The sequence below is a fragment of the Lepidochelys kempii genome, chromosome 6 (genome assembly GCF_965140285.1).
Source record: "Lepidochelys kempii isolate rLepKem1 chromosome 6, rLepKem1.hap1, whole genome shotgun sequence".
In the NCBI taxonomy this organism is placed as follows: Eukaryota; Metazoa; Chordata; order Testudines; family Cheloniidae; genus Lepidochelys; species Lepidochelys kempii.
Window position 1 is genome coordinate 7681524 of NC_136385.1, and position 26008 is coordinate 7707531.

The following is a 26008-nucleotide window of genomic DNA, read 5'->3' on the forward strand; positions in this document are numbered from 1 at the left end:
ACCTTTGCTAAAGTCAAGAAACAACACATCCACTGCTTTCCCTTCATCCACAGAACCAGTAATCTCATCATAGAAGGCGATTAGATTAGTCAGGCATGACCTTCCCTTGGTGAATCCATGCTGACTGTTCCTGATCACTTTCCTCTCATGCAAGTGCTTCAAGATTGAATCTTTGAGGACCTGCTCCATGATTTTTCCGGGGACTGAGGTGAAAACCCGTTGTGGGTTTTTTATATATTTTCACTCTAGACATTAGTAGTATACAGCTCAATAGGATTCATCAATATATATATTTTTACAGGTTTCCACACCCTCTTTTGTCCTCCAGTTTCATATGTTGACACATACACATTTGGCACTGTTGACCATTTTTGAAGGAAAAAAAAGTATTTTTTCCTTTTCACAAGGCATATTTATTAGAGATGACTTGAAGAAGTCTTCTTCTGAAAGCAGTGAAATTGAGAAAGCCTTTACAAAATACATACACCACAGGAAGCTGAGTATTTTGTACATTGTGCAAAATGTGTTTTGCCAGGGGAAAAAAGACAAATGATTATTTTAAAAACAAAGTATATGGTTCTCTTTAAAACCATGGAGATAAACTGCAAGTTACCACCCAGGCATGGCAACCGTACCCTGGGAAAACACAATTCTTTTGGGAGGCTTTTGAGGATGCTATCAAAAAGCCCAGAAGTTTCTGCTGGTGGATTTAAATGTTTTAGCACCCGAAGCCTACAGGTTAAGAACAAGCATTTCTCCCCCAGACTGGCCCTATGTATACACCTTGAAAAAAACAGAAAAGTAGTAATTTTTTTAACAATCCTTAGCCATTTTAAAAAAAAAGAGCATCCCCCTGATAAGCATGTCTAGCCATGTACACAGAAACCTAGCTCTTTTGAAACTCCTCATCAAAGCCAGACCGCATCAAAGGAAGGTTATTCTGTGCTCAGCCTCTGACAACCTGGTAGTGGCCAGCTCTGAAATAGCACTCAACTCTGTAAAAGGAAAAGTCCCCCAGAAACCCTAACAAGTAAGCATGCTAAAAAGAAAATGGGGGATTAGTAAAACACTGAGCGATTACAAAAACCTGTTCCTCAAAAGAATAAAAGATGATTGTAAAACAGATCAGGGGTTTTATCAAACATTTGTTGAGTTTTGCTGTCAGGCATTTTAAATAAAATGGTTGAAAAATTGTACCTCGTTCCTAGCCATCAGCTAGAACAAACACGCCTCTAGTGATGAAACATGCCTCTAGTGATGAAGAAAATATCAGAACCACACCTCCTCACCAATTGGATTCAGAGATGAAAGACGTTCTTGAAAGATCCAGTTTATCAGACTCTGAAAAGGCTAAACTTTACGAGAGGGTCCTACAAAGGTATCTGGTATTGGCCAAGAAGGGTGAAGAGAAAAGACTAAAAGAAGTCTCTTTCTCCCAGAGTAAGAGGAGCAGGGGGCTGGGCCCATGGCAAAAAGGCGGAGGGTCATGGCCCCTTGGCCTCCCCATCTTCCAGCATCCCTGTCACCATGTGGTCATTTTCTGGCAGGGGCATGCCTATGGACAGAACTCTAAGGCTTTCAAGCCATGTGTAGGGCAGCTTGTGTTTGGAACAAAGGAAGCACAGGCTGCATGACAAAAGACTATAAAAGGCAGCTGCATCTTCTCCATTTTGTCTTCAGTCCTGCTTCTTATCTCTGGATGAACTTTGCTACAAAATGAAGCTCTGAACAAAGGACTGAATGACCCATCCTAGCTGGGGTTGTGTTCCAGAGGGACATTCAAGCCAGCAAACTCACAAGTACTGATAGGAGCCTGATATATGGACTTTCAAATCTTTGTATATATGTAACTGCTTTACCATTTAACATCTATCTTCTTGTTCTTTCTTTTTTCTTTATAATAAACCTGGCTGGCAGAGTGGTATTTTGGGTAGTATCCAAACCTATACTGGCCTGGTGACATGGCTGACCCTTTGGGGTCAGAAGAACATTTTGTATATGTGAGCAGAGTTTTTAGATAACTTCTCACTGTACTGGACGTAGGTGTTGATTGGGAGCCAGAGACTGGAATGCAATTAAGGGGCTGTGTGATTTCATTTTTGCTTCTTGATAACCAGTGTGGGGGATTGGAAGCACAGTTTGTGACTGGTTGGGGAGTTTAACTTCAGTGTTACCCACCAGTCTGGGGAGTATCTGCTCTCCCCTTTGCAGCCTGCCCTGACATTGGCATTTCCAGTGAGGGGTTCCCCTCGCACTGCTGGTCACACCCCGTTTGGACTGTATCAGTTAGTCACCATGCCTTTTGGTTTCTGTGCGGCCGCAGCCACATTTCAGTGACTTACGGACAGGCTGCTGCAATCTCACCACCTATATGCAGCAGCCTACATAGACAATATAGTTGTAGACAGCCTCATGTGGGAAGAACATCTCCAACACCTCACAACCATCTTGCAAGCTATAGGGGAAGCCGGGCACACCATCAACCTAGTCAAGTGCCATCTTGGGCAGCGAGAGGTAACATAGTTGGGGTTCAGTGTGGACCGAGGTACCCTACACCCCCAGTTGGATAAAGTACAAGCCTTAGGGGACTGCCCGGCCCCTATGACAAAAAGGCCGGTAAGCCAAGTCTTGGGCCTAGCAGGATACTATTGCTACTTTCTGCCAAACCTTGCAACGCTCATGTCACCCTTACCCGACCTAAAAAAGAGCTTCCAGCTTCACAAGATACAGTAGTCAGCAGAGTGTGAGAGAGCTTTCCTGGAACTGAAGGATCGACTAACTAGGGATCCCATCCTATTCCACCCAGACTTTGACAGAGCCTTCATATTACAGACTGACGTGTCAGAAATGGGATTGGGAGCAGTGTTTTCTCAAGAAGCTGAGGGAGAGGAGCGTCCAGTTCTTTATTTGAGCAGGAAGTTGTTTCTCTGAGAGCAGAAGTATTCAACGATAGAAAAGGAGGTGTTGGTGGTGAAGTAGGCAATCAATGCACTTAGGTATCATCTACTGGGGAACCCCTTCCATTTGGTCACTGACCACATGCAACTTCGATTGCTTAACATTATGAAGGACATCAATGCCTGGGTCATGAGGTGGTAACTTTCACTGCAGCCCTACGATTTTCAAGTTGGCCACCGACCCGGTAAGGCCCATGCAAATGGCAGACTTCTTTTCCCGAGTGGGCAGTAAAAACCCAGAAGAGAGACCACAACCAGATTCCCTCTTAAAGAGAGGTGTGCATGACGGGGCGCAGTGGTTGCCCTTGTAAGAACCATGACAAGTGCTATGTAAGTGAACTTAGCCAGTATGCCATGTTACCAACTCTTATTGTGAATTTAGAGTTACATGGTGTCTTTGTAAAGTCCAATAGGATCTCCTTATTCCTGGCTTTAAAATCCTGAAATTTCCCATAGTAGAAATAATCGCTGTCTCCCATTATTTGAAATGAGATTGATGCCAAACTGCCCTGGGATGAGACGACTATCATTCACTACAGGCTTTGCATGTGAAAGTAAGGCTGCCCCAAATAGAGATGGCTGCCATCTCCCACAGTTTTCCATTATACTGAAGCCAGGGTGCCCTCAGAGACAATGGCCACTTTCTGGACTCTGTGGTTAATGGCTGGACAAGTAACTCTGAGGAACTGGGAGGAACGTGGGAAGCAGGAGACATCCTCATGAGGAGAAGAGGCTATTCAGAGAGGTGGGGGGGAGGACTGAGGAGATCTCAGGGAAATAGGGGGTGAAAGAGGGAAAATGTGAGGGGTAAGATATTATAAGGGCAGGGGAGAGGGTGGGAAAATGTGGGGGCAAGTGAATGCAAGGTGGCACTGGGGACAGAAGCCTCTGGGGGGCAATGGGAGGAGTGTGGAGTGGAGGAGGGGACTTAGTGGGGCAGGGAGGGGAAGGGGATAGGATAGGGGTAAAGGAGAGAGATGAAGAGGCACAAAATGGCAGCTCCACCCTTGCAGGGGTTAGGAGTAGATAAGGGGAGTCATCTTCAAGCAGATGGGGGGGAAGTCTGCAGTTTGCATATTTGTTTAGTGTTGAATTTGACCCTAAGGCACTCCACAGACTAAAGCAGGAGGCAGCTTTCCCCTAAAGGCTCACAAACCAGACAAGAAATTTACAAACCGTGAAGTATAGTATAATTATCGTTTTACTCTTGTGATATTTAGGCCAATCTCATGTGTATTTGGTTTTTGAAGGTCCTAATGGATCATTTTTGTAAACTTAAGTGAAGCATGTTGGGTGAAATTCTGGCTCCACTGAAGTCAGTGACAAATTCCTGTTGGAGGAGAGAGGTTCTTCAACAGCCACCCAATAGGAGAAGTGGGGGGAAACAACCTAACTAGTTTGAAGATGGAGCTTGAAAAGTTTATGAATGAAATGATGTCATGGGGTTGCCTATGACAGCAGGGACTGAATTCGATGACCGAGGAGATTCCTTCAAGTCCTATGTTCTATTGACTTCAAAGGCACCAGAATTTCACCCACTGAATTTAGGTACAGTGCAAAAATTATGAGAGGAAATACCGTTAAGTCCTTCTGTCTCCTCCAGCTCCAGGACCGGCTCAATGTACCCTTCTTGCTCCAGCATTAAGACATCTTTCTGCTTTGACTTTGGAGCTCTCTGTGTCGCTGAATCTTGCTCCTGATTTAAACCATCTGATAGTGAAATGAAAGAAAATAAATTATCGGTACTTCATCAATAATTGACTTTCTCACTAGACACAAACACATGTATTTTCTTCCCCGTTTGTGTGAATACAAACAAACTGAAAATGTGGAAGGATCACTGCTAATTTCCTTGTAATAATCTGAGAAGTGCAATGTATAAGATGGAGTCCTCAGCTATTTGTAGGGAATTTTACTATGAAATCCTGGGCCATATCTGAAATAGATGAAGATGCAAAAATGCAACCTTTACTTCTGCAAAAATATATTAAGTGTTGGGTTTGTTTGTGGGGGTTTTATTATTGTTTTGGTTTCACTCAAATAATTTTAAAAGCAGCTGAAGGTTGCAGGTGAAAATTTCTTAGGAGGCTTTTCTATTCCTCACTGAGGCCCAATACCCAGGTTAATTTAGAAAAAAGAGGTGTTAAATAATAACAGTTATAACCAAAAGAAAAAAAATGTTTTTGTCATACGGTAGAATGAAATGTCTTCTAAATTCAGAGGTGCTTTCCTATTTATAGGACTACTGAATGTCACACAGGTTACACATTGCTATTTTACTGGGACGTTCTGCAAGCTTCATACACTTTTGATTTTGTGCAACTGTACAAGTACATAGTGAAATCAGGATAGACCGTTTTGTTTGTTTTTTGCTTGAGTTTATTTTATTTCTTTTTTCCCTGGGGAAAAAAAAAGCACTGGGTGATATTTTCATTCCTGCTCTGGACCCTTTATGCTGGGTAAAAGGACCAGAGGAATGGTTCCAGCGGAGGGAGAATCCCCTCTATACAGGAAGTGATGCTTTGCCACTGTTAAAAAAAATTACAACTGTTTCTTTGAGAAGGTCTAACAGCTCCATACTTTAGAACAGGGATTTGACATTTGGAGCAAGGGGGCCTTTTGCTGTCTCTCAGAAAATTCTTCCAGAACTACCCAATTTATACGCCTCTGAAAATAACTCTTGGCACATGCTCAGTAGAGGCTTGTTAGAAGCTGGCAGCCAAAATCTAAGATTCCATCCTCACTGAGCATGATCCATCCCCACACAGCACCAAGTTAACCTTAGTGAATGCCCTCCATCCCTGAAATTCTCTGTGCCAACCTCACTGAGCATGATCTGCCTGCAAAGAACTCACAGAGTATGCTCTCGCCCAGGGCTTGAGGCTGACAAAAAACTTTCCCTGTAATTGCTCCTTGCAGTTGCTGGTGGCCACCGTGGCATCGGGCATTGAACTGCTAGCAGGGTGAGTGTCTGCTGTGGTCTCAAAGCTCCCCCTGCTGGCACCCTGGCAGTGAGGATGAAAGCCTGATTCCACTGTAGATGGGGTGAGAAGCAGAACAGGGACTGGGGCAGCTGGAGGATATTAATGGAATGTGGCAGAACGCAGTGTAATGGGAATCAGAGGCAGAATGGTGTAGGCGCCCCAGGTATCCGTCCCTTTTCTACCACCCCACCCAAAAAAACCTCATCCTCTTATACCCACAAGCTGCCTGTGATGGCCCCGATTTCCATGAGTTGCTTCAGGCTCCCAGCATTGCCGATAGTGCACCCGTCACAGTTCCTGGGAGTGAGGAGTAGAGCCCCAAACCAAGTGGGAAGAGTCCCGCTTACCTATAGATCCTTTGCTTTTTCTACGGAATGGGGAACATGGAAAGCATCCTTTTTTCTTCTTCCTTTTCCATTTTTCTTTGGGCTCTAGTGTCTCCTTAGCTAATAAAGAAGAACAGATTAAAAGAGTATTCAGTGGTTACCCTTGTAATAGGCATGATAAGTGAGATGTAAGTGAACTTGGCCAGTATACCATGTTGCCAACTCACATTGTGAATTTAGAGTTACATGGTGTCTTTTAAAAGTCCAATAGGATCTCCTTATTCCTGGCTTAAAAATCCTGAAATTTCCCATATTAGAAATGATTGCTGTCTCCCATTACTTTAAATGAGATTGACACCAAAATGTCCTCAGATGAGACGATTATCATTTACCACAGGCTTTGTGCTGGGTAAAATGTCCAGAGGTGTGTTTCCAGCTGGGATAGAATCCCCTCTACACAAGAACTGATGATAGCCGCAGGACCAAGGGTGTGGTCTGAATCCCTAGGGTAGGAGGCATACCCGGGGTGGAGCTGCAGGCAATCAAAACATATCAGGGATGGACCCACAAAACGTAGCTCTGCAGAGATAGTGGGAAGTCCTGCTGCTCACAGGCAGTCAGGGACAGGCTGCTATTACTTAGAAAGCCCCTGCCTTGGAAGATGTTTTGGCCCCAGAGTAGCCCACAATCAGGAGTTTGTAAAGGTGGTTTAAAGCCATCTTGTCCTCCTCTTCATGGACTGCAAATAAAGGGCAGCACGGAATCTAAACCCATATGATCAATGTTACTATTTAATATTATTAATCATGTTTATTACATCAGTAAGAAGGGCCTAAGGCAGGGGTAATCAATAGGCAGACCGCAGGCCAAATCCAGACTGCCAGATGCTTTTGAATGGAACCCCAAATCTTTTTATTTTCTTCTTCTTATAATTTTTTTTATTATTATTTCCTCTGGAGTCTGGACCGTGACAAAAAAAAATAATTGACTATCCCTGGCCTAACGTCTAACCGGAAGAAGCCCCATTGTGCTAGCAGACAGTCCCTGCCCTGAAGAGCTTGTAATTTAACTAGTCCGGACATGCCAGCAGAGTGAACAATGTAATGGCAGCAAACATGTTAGTTCCAAGATACATTTTTGAGGGGGTATTTAGGAGGGGATCAATTCAATGTAAAGAAAAGGGCACAGGGTATGGGAGAGGCAGGTAGGAGGCAGGCGTGATACTGTGGTGAACAGACTGGGAGGGAGGGTTGGAACAAACAGCCAATTAAGGGACTGCTGCACTAAGGTGAGGGGATAAAATTGGACCCCATCAAGGCTACCCCTCCCTCCAGTACCTGGACACAGAATGTGCCCTGGAAGTTAAGGTTAATATGAGAAGTTAAGGTTAATATGAGAATCTTAACTTGAGCATTTCTTGACTTTATTAAAAATTGTAACCTTAATATTACATTAATGTAATCTGTGTGTACACATAGTGATGATAATTGTGAGACAAGTTATAGAGGGAGCTAGTAACAAACCCTATATTTAGATTGCCTCACTATAAAAGATTCTCATGATTCCCTCTCCCCGACACACACAATATCTAAGACCTCCATTGTTGGAAGCAGAACAGAAAGATAGTCCCTGCCCCAAACAGCTGACAATCTAAATATAAGACAAGATAGTGCAGTAAGTACTTTAGCTTTCAGCCAAAAACTTTTTCTTTCTAATATGGACACATTTCTTTCTCAAACCTATATACAATTACTGATAGCTCAGAATTATACTGGATGAAGATCATGACAGGCAATGATAGACTTACCCCATTCGTACCTTTTACAAAAGACCAGGTCTAAACTTTTGACTGAAATGTTCCAACTGGAAAGTTTGGTTTGGATATAATCAAACTTTTTTTTTTTTTTGAAACTCAAAAGCCACTCCTGGAAAACACTATTGAGTAAGGCAACAATTACAAGGGTACTATGAAAGGAGGTTTATTAATTGATGATAGTCCTTTAACTATATCTTAAAAATACCTTTTAATATTTTATTTATATGCTAGTTTATATCATATTTGGGGAGGTGTCAAGGTTCCTTCCCCACTCTGAACTCTAGGGTACAGATGTGGGGACCTGCATGAAAACCTCCTAAGCTTACTTTTACCAGCTTAGGTTAAAACTTCCCCAAGGTACAAAATTATTTTACCCTTGGATTTCCACTGCCACCACCAAACTTTATCTTGGTTTCTGAAAAAATGGAGTTTGGACACGTCTTTCGCCCCGAAATCCTCCCAACCCTTGCACACCACTTCCTGGGGAAGGTTTGGTAAAAATCCTCACCAATGTGCATAGGTGACCACAGACCCAAAGCCTTGGATCTTAGAACAATGAAAAAGCATTCAGTTTCCTTACAAGAAGACTTTTAATAGAAGTAAAGGAATCACCTCTGTAAACTCAGGATGGTAGAAATCTTGCAGGGTAATTAGATTCAAAACATAGAGAATCCCTCTAGGCAAAACCTTAAGATACAAAAAAGACACACAGACAGGAATAGTCATTCTATTCAGCACAGCTCTTTTCTCAGCCATTTCAAGAAATCATAATTAACACATACCTAACTAGATTACTTACTAAAAGTTCTAAGACTCCTTTACTGTTCTGTCCCCGGCAAAAGCAACATACAGACAGACACAGACCCTTTGTTTTTCTCCCTCCTCCCAGCTTTTGAAAGTATCTTGTCTCTTCATTGGTCATTTTGGTCAGGTGCCAGCGAGGTTACCTTTAGCTTCTTCACCCTTTACAGGTGAGAGGATTATTCCTCTGGCCAGGAGAGATTTTAAAGGGGTTTACCCTTCCCTTTATATTTGTGACAACTATTAATCGAAAGAAAGAAAGAAATTAGTAGTCCTTACATATCCTGCTTTCTTTGTATGTGTCCGTCTTCCTTAGATCATAAGGTCTTTGTATTGTTAAGGAAAAGTTAGCACATGTGACTCCATTTTGGTTTGGGGCCCACCATTGTCTAAAAGCAAGCACATCATGCACCAGGAGGAGTGTTCCTTAGACACTGCATCCCTGTGAAAATCCTCCTCCTTGTCTCCAGCCTGTCTTGACTCCCAGTATCTGGTTTTTGTCAGTCTCTAACTCCCTATCTCCTGGCCTGTGATGTGAGGCCTCCCATCCTGATAAAAAAAGTTCCTGATGCATGGCTTTTGGACCATGCTGTGTAATTAACATACTGGTTTAGCAGGAGGAATGCACCAAGCAGGGATAGGTGGTAGATAAGAAAAGGGTTTGTTTATTGGCTAAGGTTTCTGATGCACGAGGGCAATATGCTTTGCTAAAAAGTATATAACCTTTGTATAATCTGTATTCGGGGTCCCCTCCTGGCTAGCAGGGGGGCACCACGCTCGAGCGTAATAAACTTGGTGTTTCGTGGGAACTCTGCAGTTGTGGACTTTGTTTATGTGCCTCAGCCTAGATTCGAACTGTGCGTGACCTATCAGGTATAATTCGTAACAGCATTTGTGTGCGTGTCCTACAAGGTGTAATTCGCAGCATTTGTGTGCGTGTCCTACCAGGTGTAATTCGCAGCAGTTGTGTGCGTGTCCTATCAGGTATAATTCGTAACAGTTTTAAGGAGTGTCCTTACTCTTTCTGTTTTGTAAAGCACACACGATTGGTACTGAACAGATAAATAATGGATACATCACCAAAAAACAAACAAAAAACAAAACAAAACCCACCTTTGTCATAAAGGTTTGTCTCCTCAGTAAAGTAAGCCATAAAAATTAGGACCAAGGCTACGAAGTCAAGTACTCTCAAGTTAGGAAATACCAGAATGAGTATTGCCCATGAAACATTAACTCTGCAATAAATGAGGCAGGGATCCTGCAGACAACAGACTCCTTCAATACACAGCCACAGGGCAGAGAATTCTGTGCACTGAATAAGGCAGGGGTCGCGAGGGAAAAAAATAACATGGGATCATGTAATTAACGTCTGCATCATCGGGCAAAGGCACAAGAGGACTGAATTAAGGGTGCCACGGCAACACTTATTTGGACATTTGCTAACCTGAGAATGCTAAACTTCTTAACCTTTTAATCCTTTTTAAAACCTTGACTTTGTATTTCCTAATTATTTGATGGTTTAATTTATTGATGAAAGCTAAGCTAAGAAGCGTTAAATGAAGGGTTTTTGGTTTCTTAATTTCCTTCGTTTTTGAATAGAAAGAACATCTATTATATATGTGCTGTTTAAACAATGAAGCTCTTACTCATCTGTTGTTTTCAGTATATATTTTATTGCCATTCTTATCTTTGTGAAGGTCCGTTTTCACCACTCAGTGCTGTGTTGATCAGAGTATAGAAAGTAATTAAATTAAACTGTATTAACATAAAATTCATTTTATGCAACTTCAGTATCAGTGAAAGTTCTAAGCTCTAATCCTCAATTTGTAAGAAGCAGATAAACAATATCCAAGTAAAAGAGCAGGAATTTTGCATCTTATTTTCACTGAGCCTTTACAAAGGAAAGTAGCAAACAATTGCTCTTTGAAAAGAAACACTGTACAGTACCACAGTACAAACCCAAATGAGCCCAGCAGGAGACTGTCCTGCTTATCCAAATCTGGTCCTGTTTCATTACAAACTTCCTTTCTGTGATGGTGTTCTGGTAAGAAGGGGGCAATCAGTTGTCAAAGGTAGCTGTTGCCATGGCAGCCAGGGGCTAGTCATTCTCCCCAGGTGTGACAAGGAGCTGGAGGCAGGGAGCGCTGAGTGGTGGATTATCTCTGATGTCACAATGCTACTGCTCAGGCAGCACCAGTGGGCAGCAAATGTGCAGTGTGTGTGTCGGGGGGGGGGGGAACAGGCTTTCCCAGTGCTGCTGTTTCCCCAAATTTCCTAAAGAAACCTACAACATAACACCGAATGCACATTAGTGATTGTTCCACACACATGCTAATTAGTAGCTGAAATTTGATTCAAATTCCCGATGGCATGTTTAGAAACCAGTGTTCCAAAACAAGGAGAGACCTTGTAAAACAGAAAATTTGGATGCTCTGGTGTATTTGTGGTTGTGTTACAATTGAATACTGCGACTTTAAATTTTGGGCACGGTTCCTGGACCTACTTGCATGCTAAGCAGCTCAGTGGGGGTGTAGCAGCAGTCAGTCAGCAGGTACCCAGTGAATTGTGCCTCTCTGTTATAGGCAGAAGCTTACATTCTCTCCTTCTGATTTTGGGGTTCTTATGTGTTTTTGTTCTGGTCTTAAGAAACAAATTAGCGAGACATTGCAAACTTCCAGCAAGAATCATTTATGTTTTTCTCTAACTTCTCTGCTTGTGTGCCGGAAAACCTAAAAGACACAATCTCATAAAAACTGAAATAAAATTCTGCAGCCAAAAGTCCTAACTTCCCCCATACTAATTTCCCCCTACTCTTACTGACATCTTCTGGTCAACTGTTTGAAATGGGCCACCCTCATTGCCACGACAAAAGTGATTTTTCCTCCTCTGGTATCCTACTCTTAATTGAATTGTCTCGTTGGAACATGTCCATCTCCATGATATTTCGTTTGCTGGGAGTCCCAATGAAAATGGGATAGTGGGGGAGTTCAGAGGTTGTTGTAGGGGTGTTACAGCATTGCCACGCTCACTTCTGTGCTGCCTTCAGACCTGGGCTCTGAGGGCAGCAGCCAAGAAACTTTCTGAAGTGAGAGGAGGTTCTAAGATGTGCGGAGGGGTCCCTGCTGCTGAGAGCACCTCAGCTGGGGGCTCCTACCTACTAGTCCCCTGGCAAATTAACGCAAGGACCAATTTGGGGGCATCCAGAAAAATGGACCCCTGAGCCCCAGAAGGAACTGCAAGGGAAGCCCTGAGCCCCAGCTGCGGATGCCGGGAAGACACCCAGAGTGCCGAGAGCAGTGGGGAGGGGCATGAAAGTCCTGAGCTCAGCACCCCAGCCTTGGCTGCAGCCACGGGGGTCAGAAGCCCCTAGCCCAGACACCCAGAGATGTGGCTGGAGCAGAAGTTGCCAAGGCCAAACCCCTGAGCCCAACGCTGGGCTGATGCAGTGCACTCACTTCTGCATGCCTCTGGTGCATCTGATATCCCCAGCCCAGCAGACAAACAGCTAGGAGGCCCCTACTGGGTTCTCCTGGCTGGAGGGATCCCAGCAGGACAGGGAGATCGGATTTCATGGGGCAGGGCTAATTCGATCTTGCCAAGAAAGGCACAACAAGAACCAACAGCTGTCAGTTGAAGCCAGAGAAATTCAGATGAGAAGTAAGGCACACATTTTTGACAGTGAGGGAGACTAACCACTGGAACAAACAGAAAAGGAGGACTTGTGGCACCTTAGAGACTAACACATTTATTTGAGCATAAGCATTCGTGAACTACAGCTCACTTCATCAGATGCATGCAGTGGAAAATACAGTGGGGAGATTTCATATACACAGAGAACATGAAACAATGGGTGTTAGCATACACACTGTAATGAGAGTGATCAGGTAAGGTGAGCTATTACCAGCAGGAGAGAGGGAAAAAAACAAAAAATAAAAAATCTTTTGTTGTGATAATCAAGGTGGGCCATTTCCAGCAGTTGACAAGACCGTCTGAGGAACAGCGGGTGCTGGCGGGGGGATAAACATGGGGAAATAGTTTTATTTTCTGTAATGACCCATCCACTCTCAGGCTATATTCAAGCCTAAATTAATTGTATCCAGTTTGCAAATTAATTCCAATTCAGCAGTCTCTCACTGGAGTCTGTTTTTGAAGGTTTTTTTTGTTGAAGACTTGCCACTTTTAGGTCTGTAATCGAGTGACCAAAGAGATTGAAGTGTTCTCCAACCCAGTTTTTGAATGTTATAATTCTTGACATCTGATTTGTGTCCATTTATTCTTTTACATAGAGACTGTCCAGTTTGGCTAATGTACATGGCAGAGGGGCATTGCTGGCACATGATGGCATATATCACGTTGGTAGATGTGCAGCTGAACGAGCCTCTGATAGTGTGGCTGATGTGATTAGGCCCTATGATGGTGTCCCCTGGATAGATATGTGGACACAGTTGGCAATGGGCTTTGTTGCAAGGATAGGTTCCTGGGTTAGTGGTTCTGTGGTGTGGTGTGTAGTTGCTGGTGAGTATTTGCTTCAGGTTGTGGGCCTGTCTGTAAGCAAGGACTGGCCTGTCTCCCAAGATCTGTGAGAGTGATGGGTCATTCTTAAAGATAGGTTGTAGATCCTTGATGATGCGTTGGAGAGGTTTTAGTTGGGGGCTGAAGGTGATGGCTAGTGGCGTTCTGTTATTTTCTTTGTTGGGCCTGTCCTGTAGTAGGTAACTTCTGGGTACTCTTCTGGCTCTGTCAATCTGTTTCTTCCCTTCAGCAGGTTGGTATTGTAGTTGTAAGAATACTTGATAGAGATCTTGAAGGTGTTTGTCTCTGTGTGAGGGGTTGGAGGAAATGCAGTTGTATCGTAGAGCTTGGCTGTAGACAATGGATTGTGTGGTGTGGTCTGGATGAAAGCTGGAGGCATGTAGGTAAACATGGCGGGCAGTAGGTTTCCGGTATAGGGTGGTGTTTATGTGACCATCCCTTCTTAGCACCGTAGTGTCCAGGAAGTAGATCCATTGTGCGGACTGGTCCAGGCTGAGGTTGATGGTGGGATGGAAATTGTTGAAATCATGGTGGAATTCCTCAAGGGCTTCTTTTCCATGGGTCCAGATGTTGAAGATGTCATCAATGTAGCGCAAGTAGAGTAGGGGCATTAGGGGACGAGAGCTGAGGAAGCATTGTTCTAAGTCAGCCATAAAAATGTTGGCATACTCTCAGGCCATGCGGATACCCATGGCAGTGCCGCTGATTTGAAGGTATACATTGTCCCAAATGTGAAATAGTTATAGGTGAGGACAAAGTCACAAAGTTCAGCGACCAGGTTTGCCATGACATTATCGGTGATACTGTTCCTGATGGCTTGTAGTCCATCTTTGTGTGGAATGTTGGTGTAGAGGGCTTCTACATCTATGGTGGCCAGGATGGCCTTTTCTGGAAGATCACCGATGGATTGTAGTTTCCCCAGGATGTTGGTGGTGTCTCGAAGATAGCTGGGAGTGCTGGTAGCGTACGACCTGGGGAAGAGGTGGATTCTCTGTTTCCTGGTATCCTCCCATCACAACTGGTTATCATTCTGGAAGGTGCCATGGCACCTTTTTGTGAATTACAAGCAATTGGGCTTAATATGGTGGTAAGTGTGTGAAATGTCATAGCCAGTGAAATAGAGGCCGGATTAGGAGATCAAATAGTTTCACAATCTATGTCTGTGTGGAAAACCCAGTGTGGGGTGAGGAATAGACTCTGCTGTTTTACTGGGTGGCCTGCTCGCTCCCCAGAATCAATAATGAGCAAGCGGGGAGATCCAGGGTGCAGCTCAAACATCCAGCTGGGCTGGCCAGGGGCAGACATCAGGCCTGCAAGGGAAAGGTGAGTGTGGCAGTGACTTCACAAAGGCCTTTGGCAGGAACTCAGCCTATTGGGCAAAGATGATGAGGCGGGTGTGACCCCACAGAGCTCCCTTGACAACAGCCCGGCAGGACAGGGGTGTGGGGCAGGGGGAACCTCGGAGACCCCTGTAGCCTTGCTGCAGCAAGCCTCCATCTCGCGGTCTCTCAGTGGGGACCAAGAGACGGTTGGTGTGGAGGAGATTCTCGGGATTATTTTTATGACTGTATTGATTGTGTGGAAAGAAATCGTCATCTGTGTAGAAGGTAAGAAAAAATATAGGCTCTAAGTAGAAGATGGGGGACCCTATCCTAGCAGATTCAAAGGCATCCCCACCCTCCCAGTGAAAAAGTTTTTCCTAATATCCAAGCCTTCCACACTGCAACTTGAGATCATTGCTCCTTGTTCTGTCATCCGCCAGCTCTGTGAATTTCATGAGAATCAATCTTTCATTAGGAAAATAATTCAAACATACAAAGACAAAAAATGTGAATTGAAATCTATCCATCCTGATCTTCAGTGTCTGGGGGGTGTGGGCCTCGGAGGCCAGACTGAGACCATCATTGGCTAGGGACACCCAGGAAGCCAGTAAAAAAATTCCAGTCCTCTTTGCAACCAAGCCTCCATAATCCAAGGAACACCTGAGGGCTGCGGGAGATAGAGGAGTGCTGAGAATGTCTAACTCATGATTGAAAATACAGAGATGTGTTATTGGCTTTGGATGGGGGACAAGTATCAAATCTGTTGGGGTTCTTGCCCCAAACAACAATCACCCATTGTCCTTTAGAGCACAAGGGCTCTAACACGCCTGACGTGCTCAAATCTCTTGCCTGCTAGGACTTAGAGAATTTTCTCCATCTCCATGATAGAGAGGGAAAGAGAAAAGAAGTGACCTCTCTTTGGTCACAAACCACGGTCATGCTGGAGCTAGAAAGAGAAGCATAAGAAAAACGTTGCATGAAAATGTTTTGCATTTAAAACTGATTTCTTAAACAAAGGAAATTTGAAGTGTGGTTAGTGAACTAAAATGATACGTTCTGGTTTTCACGTGTTTCTAGATTTATGAACTAGTATATCCATCCCCTCACACCTAGTTTTTATCCATAGATTGAGGGAGGAAAAGAAGTTGCCTGTTTTGTGAACTCTCAATGGCTTTCTTGAATTTCAACGAACGAGTCATTGAACTGAACTCTTTGAATAAACTGAAAAGAAGACAATAGTTTCTGCACCTTCCAAGGAAGCTATTGCTGTCCAAAGCTGGCTTAGCATTTCAGCTAACTTTGCTTCCAGGGCTTTAGCTATCATGTCAGTGGTGTGACTCTCTCAAAAACTTGGCAGTGAACATGTTCGATTTCATGTTATTTTTTCCTCTTCTCTTTAAATTATTGAAGAGATTTTCATAAATTTTGCCCTTAATTTAAAATAGATGATTTTTTTGGTCAAGCTGGGCCTTACAAATCTCTAAGGATGAAGATTCCACCACCTCCATAGGTCACACTCAGGGCCAGGGAGACTGGGAATAGAAGAAAATCACCAGTGAAAGCCAGGAGTCCAGATTCCCACCCCCCTGCCTCAGTCACAACAACAAGTCACACTCAGAGCCAGGGAGACTGGGAATCGAGTCCCGCTGGCACTTCCCAGCTCTGGAAGGGACTGTTCCTCTAGTGGTTAGTGCGGGAGCCTGGACAAAGGCTCCATCCCCGGCTCTATCCCTGACTCCCTCAACGACCCTGAGGCAGTGGCTTCTCCTGCCCAGGCCTCTCTTTCCCTCACTGGGGCTGGGGACACTCCCCTACAGCCCTTGGGTCATCACGCTTCAGGAATGTGCGTGAGGTACGAGGAGACCTGGAGATGGGAGGTGTGCTGCTGGCCATAGGTCAGTGTTGTGAACCCCCGGTTGCTAGGCTGAGTTTATCCATCCCCTGGCAGTAAAACATCATCTTGTTTTCACAGCCACTTTCGATCTGCAGGCTTCTACTCCCTGCTCTGCTGGCAGGGCATTGGGCAGCACCCTTACCAGCCCACCTGGGTGCAGGAGATCAAGGAGGAGGGCAAGAGACTAGGCCTCGGTGAGTATCTGCCACCCAGCGCTTTCCCATCTAGAGCAAGTGAGTGGAGTTCTCCAGAGCCATCCCCAGTGTGGTGGGAATGGGCCAGCAAGAGGGCTCCCAGGCCTTCCCTTGCAGGAGATTGTTCCCCACGTCGAGAGTCTTTGGGGAGGGCAGAACCTGCCAGGTGCTGAACACCCACAACCGCAATCAGTGGGAACTGAGGGCGACTCCTCCCTCCCAGCATTGGCACCTTGTGAACTTTTGCTGGGGACTGTCCGGGTGCTGCTCTTTCCCTGGCCTGGGAGGGAGCGGGACCTTCTGGGGTGGAGGGAGCTGCTTCTCCAAACTAACAGAGAGCCCCACTGCTCTGAAAGGACGAGACTCCCCTGGTGTCACAGGGCTCCAGGGGTGAGGGGGAACGTTGGGAGCAGCCTGTGCTGTGAGCTGCTGCCAGTGGGTGTGGACGGCAGCCCCCATGCTCTGGGGTGGGGTGTGTGGTGAGGAGAAATTGCCTCAGCGGAGGGGAGGTGGATGGAGGAACAGGCAGGCACATTAATGAGAGGCTGCCTTGAACCCAGACTCATGGCTGCTCCCCACTCATTCCCAGGATGCAGCGGCTGAGGCGGATGCTGAGGAGGAAGGCCGGGCTGGTGGCTCCCGAGCTGGTAGGGAGCAGCGGCCGGCTTTCCCAGGAGGAGAGCGGCCCCTCTGTCCCCGCGGGCGGGGAAGAGGCCAGTGGCCAGGCGAGGAGGAGGAGCTCTCTGGCTTTCTGGAGGAGGAGGAAGAAGACACCAGCTCCCTTAGCATGCCCTGAGGCCCCTTCTGGTCCCAAATGGAGGTGGCCCAGGGTGATGCTATGTAGGAGGGACCCAAGAGAGGGTGGGAGCCTGGGAAGGTGGCTCTGCAGCTTCCTTCACAGGAAGCGGAGGAGCCAGGAGCCGCACCCCAGTGCCCAACCGGAGCCATCCGCCAGCCTGGCCACCGAGGAGCCCCCAGCCAGCCCAGAGCAGGAGCTGGGCGACTCTGGCACGGGGACCAGCAGCTCCTCCTTCTCCCGAGGGGCCAGCAGCCCCTCCGTGGGGTCTGAGAGCCCTGAGGCTGAAGTCTCCCTCTGTGCAGGTGAGGGGAGACCCATGGGACAGGGGGGAGGACAGGGGCAGCGGGGGACTAGTAACACCCTGTCAAGGTTTCTTCCCTACTCTGAACTTTACGGTACAGAGGTAGGGACCTGCATGAAAGACCCCTAAGCTTATTTTTACCAGCTTAGGTTAAAAAAACTTTCCCAAGGTATAAACTTTGCCTTGTCCTTGAACAGTCTGCTGCCACCACGAAGCATTTTAAACAAAGAACAGGGAAAGAGACCACTTGGAGACGTTTTCCCCCAAAATATTTCCCCCAGCCCTACACCCCCTTTCCTGGGGAAAGCTTCATAATAATTTTTACCAACTGGTAAAGGTGAACACAGACCCAAAGTCTTGGATTTTAAGAACAATGAAAAATTAATTAGGTGTTTAAAAGATGAATTTTAATTAAAGAAAAGAGAAAAGAATAACCTATATAAAGTTAGGATGGTAAATACCTTACAGGGTAATTAGATTTAAAACAGAGAATTTCTTGAGGCAAAACCTTAAGTTACAAAAAGACACAAAAACAGGAATATACATTTCCTTCAAAGTTAGTAACAGCCCGTTTGTTGAGCCATTTATGAAACAGATTTGTTATTTGGTTTACATAAGCCACATTAGTTCAGGCCTTTTTTAAGGGTTTGAAATTTTACTTTGTAAGTTTTAGGTGTAACTTGAAATTGGCGATTTGGCTGTATTGCGCAACAAATGGCCTGTAATATCTGGCCAAGCCTAAGAAGAATTGGACCAGTTTTTTTTTTTTTTTTTTACTTTGGGACAGGCCACTTTTGGATAGCATTCACTTTGGCCTGTAGGGGGTTGATAGTTTCTTGACCCTCCTGATGTTCAAGGTAAGCTACTCTGTTTAGGCCTATTTGACACTTTTTAGTCTTAACAGTTAGTTTTGCCTCCCTTATGCGCTTGAAGACTTTTTGTAGGTGTTCCAGGTGTTTTGCCCAGGATTCCAAAAATATGGCCACATCATCAAGGTCTGTGACTGCACATTTTTCCAATTCCGCTAGGAGACCATCTACAAGTTTTTGGAAGGTGGCGGGTGCATTCTGCAGCCTGAAAGAGAGCACATTAAATTCATACAGCCCGACATGTGTGATGAAGGCGGACATTTTCTTGGCGGATTTATTTAGCGGTACCTGCCAGTACCCCTGGGTTAAGTCCAAGATAGGGATGAACTGGGCCCGTCCCAGTTTCTTCACTAGTTTATTTGTTCGTGGCATTGGATAGTTGTTTGGGAGCGTTACAGCATTCAGCTTATGGTAGTCCATGCAAAAATGTATTTCCCCATTTGGGTTGGGAACTAGAACCACTGGAGATGCCCATGCACTGCCAGAGGGGCAGATTACACCCATTTGTAGCATATCCTGGATCTTCCATTCTATAGCAGTTTTAGCTTGAGGAGACACCCGGTAAGGTCGGGCTCTAATTGGGTGAGCATTACCTGTGTCAATGGAGTTGTATGCCCGTTCAGTCAGTCCTGGGTGGCTGAGAACGTCGGCGTGTAGCTAGTGCACAGCTCCTTGATTTGCTGTCGCTGCATATGCCCAAGGGTCATGGAGAGGTTTACCTTTTCCACACCACCAGCACTTTTTCCTTTGTAGTAGACACCTTTAGGCCACTCAGCGTTATCTCCTCCCTGGGCTGTAAACTGACAAATCTTTAATTCTTTGGAATAAAAGGGCTTTAGAGAATTAATATGGTACACCTTAGGCTTTCGGTTGGAGGTGGGGAATGCTATGAGAAAATTAACAGCTCCCAGGAGCTCTTGGACCATTAATGGCCCTTCCCACAACGCTTTTATTCTGTGGGCCTAGAGTGCCTTCAAGACCATGACCTGGTCCCCTACACTGAAGGAATGCTTTCTGGCATGTTTATCATACCAGGCTTTTGGCTCTTTTTGAGCATCCTGTAGGTTTTCTTTGGCAAGGGCTAAAGAGGTTTGGCAGGTGTTTTGCAGGTTAGTTACAAAGTTCAGAATGTTAGTTCCTGGAGAAGGTGTAAACCCCTCCCATTGCTGCTTTACCAACTGTAATGGCCCCTTAACCTTGTGGCCATATACAAGTTCAAATGGTGAAAACCCTAAACTGGGATGTGGTACAGCTTTGTAGTCAAAAAGCAACTGCTGCAACACTAGGTCCCAATTATTGGAGTGCTTATTTACAAATTTACATATTATGGCCCCCAAAGTTTCATTAAACTTCTCCACCATGCCATTTGTTTGATGGTGGTAAGGAGTGGCAACCAAGTGGTTCACCCCATGAGCTTCCCAAAGGCATTCCATAGTTCCTGCCAGGAAATTAGTTCCTGCATCTGTAAGGATGTCGGAGGGCCAACTTACACTGGCAAAAATGTCTGCTAGTGCCTGGCACACACTTTTAGCCCTGGTGTTGCTTACAGCTACTGCTTCTGGCCATCGGGTGGCAAAATCCATGAAAGTCAGTATGTACTGCTTTCCTCTGGCTGTCTTTTTTGGAAAAGGAGCCAGAATATTTACAGCTACTTGCTGAAATGGAACCTCAATGATGGGGAGTGGCTGGAGAGGGGCTTTGCCCTGGTCTTGGGGTTTTCCCACTCTGTGGCACACCTCACAAGACCGGACATAGGTAGAAACATTCTTGCCCATTCCCTCCCAGTGGAACGACTTTCCCAAATGGTTTTTGGTTCTGTTCACCCCAGCATGGCCACTAGGATGATCATGGGCTAAGCTTAATAGCATTACCCGGTACTTAGTTGGAACTACCAACTGTCTCTGAGGATGCCAGTTTTCCTTGTATCCACCAGAAAGAGTTTGCTTGTATAAAAGTCCTTTTTTTACAACAAACCTGGATTGATTCGAAGAGCTGAGAGGTGGTGGGTTGTTCCGTGCCGCCGTCCAAGCTCTCTGGAGGCTTTGATCTGCTTTCTGTTCGGTCTGGAACTGTTCCCTTGATGCTGGAGACATCAATTCCTGATTGGATTGTGGACCTGGGCTTGGTCCCTCTGGAAGCGATGCAGGTGATGGGGCTGTTTTAGTTGACTGTGAACCGCTCTTGGCTGGTGCACTATGTTGGGGTTCAGGCTCTGGCTGAGCCTCTTGTGTAGGGTTATCTGCTGCTGCCAGTGCAGGTTGGGTGGGGCCCTCTGGTGTTGGGGTTGCAAGTACTGGATTCAGTGCTGGCAATGGGTCTGGTGCTGTTTTTTTTGCCGGTTCCAGTTCCGGGACTGGCTCTGTCTGGATCTCTGTGACTGGATTAACTACTGCTGTTGCAGACGTTTGTATGGGGTCTGGTTCCAATATCTTTGAGTGCGTCCTGATAGAAGTCTCCAAAATAGAGCTAGGTGTGACAGCTTGCTTAGCCTGTCTGTGGGTGACCATTCCCAACTTCTTGGCTAGCTTCACATGATTGGCCAAGTCTTCCCTCACCAGCATGGGGATGGGATAATTATCATAGACTGCAAAAGTCCACGTTCCTGACAAGCCCTTGTAGCGAACAGACAACTTGTCTGTAGGCAAGTCAAAACAGTTGGCCTTGAAGGGTTGAATTGTCACTTGGACCTCTGGGTCAATTAAATTGGGGTCCACTAAGGAAGCCTGGATAGCCAATACTCCGGTGTCCCTCCATTTTGTGACCTTCTTCCTGCCCACACTCACAGTTTCCCTCCACTCTGAGGGTGTCTGGGAGGCATCTGGGCCTGAGGACCTCTGGTGTGATTTTGGTGCAATGAACTATAATTTCCAGGGGTTCTTGGGGCAGTTGGGCTTGACATGTCCCGGCTTGTTACATTGAAAACTTTGCCCAGCTGACTGGTCACTGGGGCGACGTGGGTTGCTGGAGAACGGTGTGGTGGGACAACAAGGTGTCTGGAGTGTTCCTTGGGGTGTAGTTGGGGCCTTGGGCTGCCCCGGGTAGTAGGATGTGGTCTGAGGGTGTCCCTTCTGGTATCCGCTCCAACTGTGACCAGGGTTGTTCCTCTCTCCTCCCTCCACCCGTTTTGTTCCGGTTTGCCCCGCCTCTCTGGCAGTCTGGGACTGCTTGTATAGATCAGCATAAAAAGCAAGACTTCCTGCTGAGTCCATTTTTTTATCCCATAAACACTGCTATCTATCATCCTTGGACATATTCAGGAATTGCTCCTGTATTATCAAATCCCGTATTCCTCCAAAGCTAGTTACATCCTGTCCATTGAGCCATTTCTCAAACAGATCTGTTCTCTGGTTTACATAAGCCACATTACTTAGTCCAGGTCCTCTCTTAAGGGCTTTCACTTTTACTCTGTAAGTTTCAGGTGTAACTTGAAATTGTTTTAAAACCAAACCCTTGGATTTATTATAGTTCGAAGCCTCCTCAATCACCATCTTATTGAATATGTCCAGAGCTCTTCCAGGCAATCTTGCGGCCGATCTGGTCATCTTGTGAGCTTCAGGGATTTGATGGAGTGTGCAAAGTCTCTCAAAGGTGAGAAAATATTCAGCAATATCACTGGATTCATTATACTGTGGACATAGTGTAATGGATTGTTGGGGAAGGATTTGTGGATTGTTGGGGAAGGATTGTTAGGGTTATTTAGTATATTCTGCCGAGCCTTTGCCTTCTCCATCTCCACTGTATGCTTCCTCTCTTTTTCCTTCTTCTCCTCTGCATGCTTCTTTTCTTTTTTCCTCTCCTCCATTTCTGTTTCCTTTGCCTCCATTTCTTTTTTTGCCTTCATTTTCTCTGCCTCAGTTCGACCCATCTTTTATGTTCCTTTTGTTTTTCCTCAGCCTCAAATCTGGCTAATTGCAGCTTCTGTTGAACATGGCATTCTGTCCTCCTAACCTCTCTGTTTTTAACTCACTTTACACCCAAGAGTTAGAAATAAAGCAAAAAACCCAAAAACCCTGACTTGTAAAATTTTGCTGTGCTGTAACCCGATACCTTTTTTCTTTGATAGCTGTTCTCAGCCGACAGAAAACTCCTTTTGTTATGCCTGCTGCTCTGTCCCCCAGACAGAGAGACAAAATCTACAGCTGCAATCACTTTTTACAAAACCTTTTAAAATCCTGCTGTGCTTCTGGTCCAAAATGATCCCACCACTGCCACCATGTCAAGGTTCCTTCCCCACTCTGAACTTTAGGGTACAGATGTGGGGACCTGCATGAAAGACCCCCTAAGCTTGTTTTTACCAGTTTAGGTTAGAAACTTCCCCAAGGTACAAACTTTGCCTTGTCCTTGAACAGTATGCTGCCACCACCAAGCATTTTAAACAAAGAACAGGGAAAGAGACCACTTGGAGACATCTTCCCTCAAAATATCCCCCAAGGCTCTACACCCCCTTTCCTGCAAAGGCTTAATAATAATCCTCACCAATTGGTACAGGTGAACCGAGACCCAAGCCCTTGGTTCTTAAGAACAATGAAAAATTAGTTAGTTTTTTAAAAGAAGAATTTTAATAAAAGTAAAGGTAAAAGAATTATCTCTGTAAAATCAGGATGGTAAATACCTTACAGGATCATCAGATTTATAACACACAGAATCCCTCTACGCAAAACCTTAAGATACAAAAAGACACAAAAACAGGAATATATATTCCCTCCAACACAGCTTATTTTACCAGCCATTAAACAAAAGAAAATCTAACACATTTGCTAGTTAGATTACTTACTAACTTAACAGGAGTTGGAAGGCTTGCATTTCTGATTTGTCCCCAGCAAAAGCATTACACAGACAGACAAAACCCTTGATTAGTCCCCCGCCCCCCTCCAGATTTGAAAGTATTTTGTTCCCTCATTGGTCATTTTGGGTCAGGTGCTAGCGAGGTTATCTTAGCTTCTTAACCCTTTAGAGGTGAAAGGGTTTTGCCTCTGGCCAGGAGGGATTTTATAGCACAGTATACACAAAGGTGGTTACCCTTCCCTTGATATTTATGACACACCCTGTGCCCATTGGCTCACCAAGGCGCCAGGACGGAGCCACGGGAGCCCCACTGACACCAGTGGGAGTGGCCCAGCCACACTCCATGGCAGGAGATGCTGGGCAGAGTTGGGGGAACTCCAGCCTCCCCTGATAATGTTGGGTGGGGGCTGATGGCCACGGGGCCCTGAGGCTGATGGGGCTGAGGTCATCTCTGGGAAGGGCAGGGTGGGGACCTTGATGCCATGGGGTTCCTTGTTGAGGATGGGGGACATTGAGCCATTTCTCTACCCTGCATTCTCACAGCAGTAGCATAAATGATGCTTTTCTCCTTCTCTCCCTGGTGCAGAGACCCTCAGTGCCCAGCTGGAGGAGGAGGAGGAGGAGGAGGATGAGTCCCCTGAACAAGACACCATCAGGGTCATCCAGCAGCACCTCCAGGGCAGAGTTGAGGTACAAAAATCTTCCAGCTGCACTGCCCCCAAGTCTGTCCTGCCCCTTGTTCCATCCCCACCCACATTCGGGGTCTTGTCCCAGAGAATCCATCACCCACAATGGGGGGCACTTCTCCCCTGTTACCTGGCACCCCAAAGTGGGGGTGTTCATCTCATGCAGGCCAAGGTGTCCGCTCCCCGCAGACACTGCCCCGGTTACAACCCTAGTCTGTGCAGGGTGACACTGGTTTTGGGAAGAGGGGCGGCTTTCCCTGTCCAACTCCAGGGAGGTCCTCAGACCTGAAGCTTTTGTAGGTGGGGTGGGGAGGTCCCTACCTGACCATCTCTCTCTCTCTCTCTCTCTCTCCCACAACCCCACTCTTAGTGGGTGGAGGACAGGGCCAAACAGCTCCACTTCCTCCACGCTGTCCCACGTCTGTGCTTGTCGGCACAGCAGCAGGGGTGGGACACTCTGGAGCCGCACTTCTCCAAAGCGGCCCTTGTGGAGAGCATTGCGGTGAGTGGGACCCCGTGCCTGGCTCCTGGGGTGAGGGAGCCCAACATGGGAGGAAGAGTTAGTGGGGCTGGAGGGGGAAGCAGAGGACAGGGCTTCCTGGGGATGAGGACTGGGGAGCAGGGAAAGAGGAAATTCTGACACTGATGGGGAACTGGCAGTGGGGAAACTATAAGGCCGGAGGGGCAGCTGAGGCTGAGGGGAGGGAAGAATTGGGTGGGAGAGGAGGAAGGAAAGAGTAAGTTTGATGGATGGGAGGAATGGGGAGGCCAGCTGGTTGGGGGTGGGGGTGACACTGACTGTTTCTGCAGAGCACTTTGGCCTCCTCCCTGGGAAGCGCCTGTGGGTCTACAGGGCCTGAATCTCACATGCAATTTTATCTCCTTGGGGTCTCTCAGGAGCTGATTGAAGATCTGCCCATGGTGTCTGAGCCGAGTTCCATCGTCTCCAGCTCCATGGCCGCGGTTTGCAGCCTCAGGTACCAGGACCCTCCCATCCAGCTGCTCTAACCCTGGTGCAGATCCTCTCAGGCCTAGATTAACCCCAGCCGTGGCTGTTTGCATCCCCCAGCAGAGGAGTTGGGAACATCCCCTCTTTCCTGGCTGGGGGTGATTTCACTCCCGTAACGTTACAGTGGCCATAGGGAGGGATCATTGCAGGGGAGGAGGGTCATGTGCATGACACTGCCAGCGCCACTCCGGTGCTGCCAAGCATAACACGGGCTCCTCTTTCCCTCCAGCAAACTGAAGCCACCACTTGCCCTGGAGCTGGAGTCACGCCTCCTGCGGGCTCTACAATACACCATTTTCACCATGGGCACGGGGCAGGACACCACCCACTTCCGGGTAGGTCATGATCCTACTTCTCTGTCCCAGGAGCAGGAGCGGCCTCTGGTCCCTGCCCCCTTGGTTTGATGGAGCTGCTGAGAATAGGGGAGGGGTGAGCAGAGCGGGGGGCAAGCCCGGGTAGGGCGTGTGGGGTCGGGGGGATGACACAAACTGCAAGGGAGGGCCCCTTCCCGCCAGTGAGGATTGTGTTACCCCTCTGTGGCTGATCCCAGCCTTCCCTCTTCTCCTCATTGTGTGCTCTGCTGCCTGGACTTTCCCAGGGATCCTACCTCCCACCCATTGCGGTTTGGCTTTTCCATATTCTGCTGGGTACCAGGCCCTGCGCAGAGAACTGCTAAGGGCAAGGATTGAAGAGCCAGCAGGCATCCAGCCATGAACTCTTGCTAAGTGTCCC

At 46.4% G+C, this 26008-nt stretch overlaps 1 pseudogene; it reads right to left on the bottom strand.

Annotated features, from left to right (window-relative positions):
- LOC140912860 (up-regulator of cell proliferation pseudogene) overlaps positions 1-26008 on the bottom strand; it is a 128969-nt pseudogene that overhangs the window by 13902 nt on the left and 89059 nt on the right.